This window comes from Saccopteryx bilineata, chromosome 4 (genome assembly GCF_036850765.1).
Source record: "Saccopteryx bilineata isolate mSacBil1 chromosome 4, mSacBil1_pri_phased_curated, whole genome shotgun sequence".
NCBI classification, from domain to species: domain Eukaryota; kingdom Metazoa; phylum Chordata; class Mammalia; order Chiroptera; family Emballonuridae; genus Saccopteryx; species Saccopteryx bilineata.
Window position 1 is genome coordinate 30308373 of NC_089493.1, and position 5900 is coordinate 30314272.

The window sequence follows — 5900 nt, forward strand, 5'->3', positions numbered from 1 at the left end:
AAAGCTTGAGGAGTAACTGAAATTAGCTAAGGTTTGGCTCAGGCGTCTGGTATAAAAAAGGCCACCCATCCTGGAGGCTGGGACGGAGTGCAGGGTTGGAAGGAATCCTTCTGCTTCCACACGAAGGCAGGATCTTTTGACTGCTCTGGAAGAGGGTGTGTGAAACCTAGTGAAGAAAATGACAACATCGTTCTTGATCTTCCGGCTCTTAACAAGAGCACGGCAGGAGCCATCGGATTATCAATGGCACATGAACCACGTAGAGAACCTGTCGGTCAATCCACTGGGTAAGACTCTATGGCAAGCGATTCATCTTGTTAATTCAGAACAGAGAGCAAGGATGAGAGGCTCGCTGAGCACTGACAGAGCCAGATAGCATCACCGTGGACAAGCGACCCCAATGACTTGGACTCTAAGTTTAAACGTCTCTGGGAAGGGCCCTGGACAGCCCGTGGGGCAGAGGTTATGTCACACAACATAGCTGATGACTCTGCAGTAGCCACGGCTGTGTGAGGAAGGTCACCGTGGAGGGGATAGTGGCTGGGGGTGAGAGGAACTGGACAGACAAAAGTATGTGTCCAGGATGCCTAACTTCAGCTGAAGAGATTTTAGTAGCTGAGCTTTCATTTCCTGCCACTCGGCACTGACTTACTGTTATTACTTCTATGACGCAGATTTTTAGCCTCAGTCCTAAAAAATGAGCTGTGGATGAAATAACAAATCCCACCTGGACTGCTGAAACAGAGCATTGTTCTTCACCCTGCACCACCCCAGTCCCCACTTATGTAAGCTGTCCCAATAATACAGGCTTTCTAGAACTGGACTCCTGGGCCGCAGAGGTCCTTACCCTGCAGCTGGCCTCTGCTCCAAGCTTTGCTATCTGCTGGTAGATACCCCCGATACTAACACACCCCTTCCTGCCTTGGCCTGGATTCCCAGCTGCCACGTGTTAGGCTCCACATCTGCCCCCTTCCCGGGGCTGTTAACTGAGCCATGGTTACCACCCCGCAGAGGCGCCCTTCCAGGCAAAGCTCAGTGGGAAGGCTTGGCAGAGCACTGATGGACAAATGAAATGATGAGAGTTAATGTTCCGGGAGGCAGTCAGCCCCCAAATTGTCTGGGAGTGCTGGGTGACCATCAAAGACTCCCTGGGTTCTGGGAAGTTGCTCTACTTTTCCTGACTTCTGTCCATAATTCTGGCATAAGGAACTTGAGCTGGCCAGAGTAAGGTGAAATATGAAAAAAAAAGATAATCAAGACTTGATTTCAAACAACAGAATAACAAAGTTTTACTGTGGATGCATCTGCAAATAATATTTGGCTAGTTTATAAGAATGCTTGGAAACTATACGCAATATGCAAATCACAGGGCAACCAACAGACGGCCATCCAATGGTTTCCGTGTTCCTGGGTGCGACCTCCACGGGGTCTCTGCCACCTTCTGCCCTTCCTAGGGGTTGTAGGTTGCAAAGAGCAATGTGTGAAGCCCAACAGCAGACTAGCAGCACAAATCACATCTTAGACCATTGATACCCCATGTGAGGATGTGCAAAGACAGGCCAGCATCCGTGTGGCTTCCAGGACTCGCGGGATGACCCAAGACAGAGGTCCCTGCCCAGGTCACAAACCAGAATGCTAGCATGGTGGTGTCAGGAAAGGGCTCTCCTACCATCCTGGGGCTAAATAAATGAACAAAACATCCAGTTTTCAAAACCCCAAGAATCTGAGGAGACAATGATTTTCAAGTCCCTGAACTTCAGAAAGAATCTCTAGATTCTTTCTAAGTAACTCTTTTAGAAAGGAGGTGGTAGAAATTTCTTAAACATTTTGCTCATTTTTTTCCCCTGAATGTAGTCAGCCAACTGCCAAGTTTTGGGGGAAGCAGCATGGCACAGGAGGAAGAAGATGGTTTTTGAAGGCAGGCAATCCCACAGGGATCCCAGCTGGGCCCTTCCCTATAGTTGTGTGACCTTGGACAATTTACATAACCTCGTATGTACTTATATAACCTCGTAACATATTTATCTAGACAATAGGCACAGAATCATCTCCCTAATGTGCAAACATGAATGAAAGAATGAGTGCAAATCCTTAGTCCATTGCTTGGCACACGGCAGACTCTGAGGAAGACAAGCGTTTGTGAAAGGGAGGGGATAGAAGGGGGCCCAGGAGGCAAGCAGGCATCTTGGGAAGGTGTCATGACTGAGCTATGCCCACTTTATAGCAACTCCTTGAATCTGCTCATCCTGGAATCTCCAGCACCAAGCACAGGCCTTGTAGAGAGGGGCCACTCGGGAGATGGTTGTTAGAGTGGACGGAGCCCTAGCTGGGCCCCGGGGGTGGGGGTGGGGCCCCAGAAGGGAAGGCAGGCGAGTGAGAGAAGGAAGGACAGAGAGGTAGGCAGGAGAGGCAGCTGGCGGGAAGGAAGGACACAGATGACAGAGCCGGAATGAGGGAGATTCCAGATGATAAACTCTAACTTTGCCCTCTCTTTAGAGCCCCCGTAAAATTAATGGACTTGTGATGGAATGGTTTCAAACGTGCGCTGGAAGCCAGATGGGAAGCTTATGTCATTGTTTTCACTTGCAAGCTCAACTGAAAATAAGGAGCCGGTTACTGCCTGCAGGGGAGGCTCAGCCACCCTCCTGCCGCCTCTGTCGGGGGCGTGGCTGAGCCCAGCCACCCTGTGGGCTCTGCAGGTGCCCTCCTGGAACGCAGCCTCCGCCATCAGGCTGGTGTGGGGAAGTGCCTGCCGCGGAGCAGAACGGGGCAGGGAGAACGAGACGTCCCAGCCTCGCAGCAGAACACCTCCCACAACTCCTACTAGAGGTGAGAAAACACTGACACTAACCAAATTCCAGGCTGGGGGGTTGGGGACTTTAAACTTTCAGAGAAAATGTAAGCAGCTACATAAATATAAAGGCTTGTTAGCTATTAGTGTGGGGAGAAGAAAAAGCATTAGACCAAGAGAAATGGCAGGGTCTTTCCACCAGCTTTGTGACTCACCCTGTTAGACAAACCCGCTAACCTCCTTAGAAGACAGCTTCCCTGACCCCAGCCGTTATCAGGATGATCTGCTGTTTCTCTGTGCTCCCAACTCACATAGCCCAGATTTCTACATGACACATATTTCACTCTATCTGATGTGAGGGTTGTTTTTTTTTTTAATACAACAGTCAGTTGTTTACACAACTCTGACACAGCAGATGATAGATCAACTAAGGCAAGGACTGGTGGGAAGCACAGTCAATAATTATTCATTTTCAGTCATTCACTTAACAAGTATTGACTGAGTCTACTCAGCACTGTAGTAATCTCTAGGAATATAGCAGTAAGCAACTCATAAAATCAGTGCTTTCTGAGAATTGTTTTCTGACATGAAAGATAGATAACAATGACAAAACCTAACAGATACAAGAAAAATATTTATGAATCAGTGATTCCACCTGTGGGAGTTTATCCAAAGAAATCCAAAACACTAATTTGAAAGAATATATGTACCCCTATGTTCACTGCAGCATTATTTACAATAGCCAAGATTTGGAAGCAGCCCAAATGTCCATCAGTAGATGAATAGATTTTTTAAAAAAGTGTTGTACATTTACACAATGGAATACTACTTGGCCATAAAAAAGGAGGAACACTTACCCTTCGCAACAGCATGGATGGACCTGGGAACTATTATGTTAAGTGAAATAAGCCAGTCAGATAAAGACAGCACAATATGATTTCACTCATATGTGGAATCTAATGACCAAAATGAGCTAACATGTAAAATAGAGACAGACTCATAGATAGAGAGCAGGCTGACAGCTGTGCGGCGGTGGTGGTGGTGGGGTGTCTGGGTGGGAGGTGGAAGGATTGAGAGAAAAAGGACCAAAAGAAGAGAAAAAATCTCATAGACACAGACAACAGTGTTGTGATTGCTTGGGGGAGGAGGGATGTGAGGAGGGTAAAAGGGGGATAAATGGTGATGGATGGAGACTTGAATTGGGGTGGTGAACACACAACATAGTGTATGGATGGTGTGTTGTAGAATTATACACCTGAAACCTATATCATTTTGTTAACCAGTATCACCCCAATAAAAGGGGAGGGGGGGAAGAACAACAAAAATATAAAGAAGAAAAAAGAAAAAGAAAATCAGGACTCCTGTGTTGCACAACTCCAGGGGGCACTACTTCTACGGAATACAGTGTTAATGATGCTCCCTGGATTGTGCGAGGGCAGCTGCCCTGGTAACACCACACCCTCAGTGTCTGGCCCAGAGCCTGACATGTGGTAAGCATTCTGAAAAGATTATTAAGGAGTAAGTAGATGCATAAATAAGTGATCTTGCCTGACCAGGCGGTGGCGCAGTGGATAGAGCATTGGACTGGGATGCAGAGGACCCAGGTTCGAGACCCCGAGGTCGCCAGATTGAGCGCGGGCTCATCTGGTTTGAGCAAAAAGCCCACCAGCTTGAACCCAAGGTTGCTGGCTCCAGCAAGGGGTTACTCGGTCTGCTGAAGGCCCGCAGTCAAGGCACATATGAGAAAGCAATCAATGAACAACTAAGATGTTGCAACGCGCAACGAAAAACTAATGACTGATGCTTCTCATCTCTCTCCGTTCCTTTCTATCCCTCTCTCTAAGAAAAGAAAAAAAAAAAAAAAAGTGATCTCTTTTCAGTATAGTGATGTTTTTTGATGTCCTGTTTTTTTCCTTTCTGCATACATGTCCTGGCCTCTTGCAATTAGACAGACCATGTGACTAATCCTGCCCAGTAGAATGTCGGTGCCTGACCTCCAGCTGTTTCTTCTCCTGCTACAGACCAAGATGACTAGGAGATGCGGGCTCTCTATCAGCCAGAGCCCCTGAGTGATTCTGTGGAGCAGAGCAGACCCTTGCTGGGTAGGAAGTATTTGCAAGATAAGCTTTTGTTATGTTAAGCCACTGAAATTTGGGGGTTGTTCCTTGCTTTCCATAGCCTGGTCTAGTCTGATGAAAGCTCTCACCCTCCTGTAAACTCTCTGAGGGTTGGACCATAGGGTTATTAATCCAGCCCAGCACAGAGGTGATCCATAAAAAAGAAGTGATAGATGAAAGAGCAATGAGGAATCATAATTGATTAATAAGCATTATCAGTGCCTTTTTCCTCTGCTGAAATTCCTCAGCTCTTAGGGAATGTCCTCCCGTAGGCCCTGGGCTCCTCCACAATGGCTGGATTGTTCCTCTCACACGGGTGGGTTTCCTTTTCCCTCAAGGCCATCTCTGTGGTGAGGTAATGTTGCCCTTTCCACACTGGAAAAAATAAAAACCCACACCAGCTTCTTTCCCTGTGATGCAAACATCCTAGAGAAAGGACGGCTTAGGAAAAGTCTAGGTCCCCAGAGCTGGAGCAACTGGAGTCACTGCCTACCCACAGCAGAGATGTTTGCAGCGCGGATGTGAGTACAGAGGTATAGGACCAACACGCTCCATGCCCCGCAGGGTTGGAAACAGACTGCTACAGACCCACCTTCTTAGCCCAGGGGTTCTCAGACAACCTGGAGGGCACGTCCAAACACAGATCACCAGCCCTCACCCCCCCGAGTCTGTGACTCAGTGGTGTCTGGGGTGGGGCCTGAGAATTCACATCTCTGACAAGCTCCTGGGTGCTGCTGCTGCTGGTTCGGGGGACTAGACTGTGAGAAACCACTGCTTTCGTCAAGGCACCACCCCTTGGAAGCCAAGGTTAAATGCAAGAGCACTGACACTAGCACTATGACCTATCAGCCATCAAGGATACAGGATGGACTCTCCCTCTCTCTCTTTCTCTCTCTTTCTCTCTCTCTCTCTCTCTCTCTCTGTTTTTAAATTACCCAGGTCAGAAGTGGAGAAAGGATGGAGGAAAGGTCAGTTTCAGGGAGGGGAGAGTC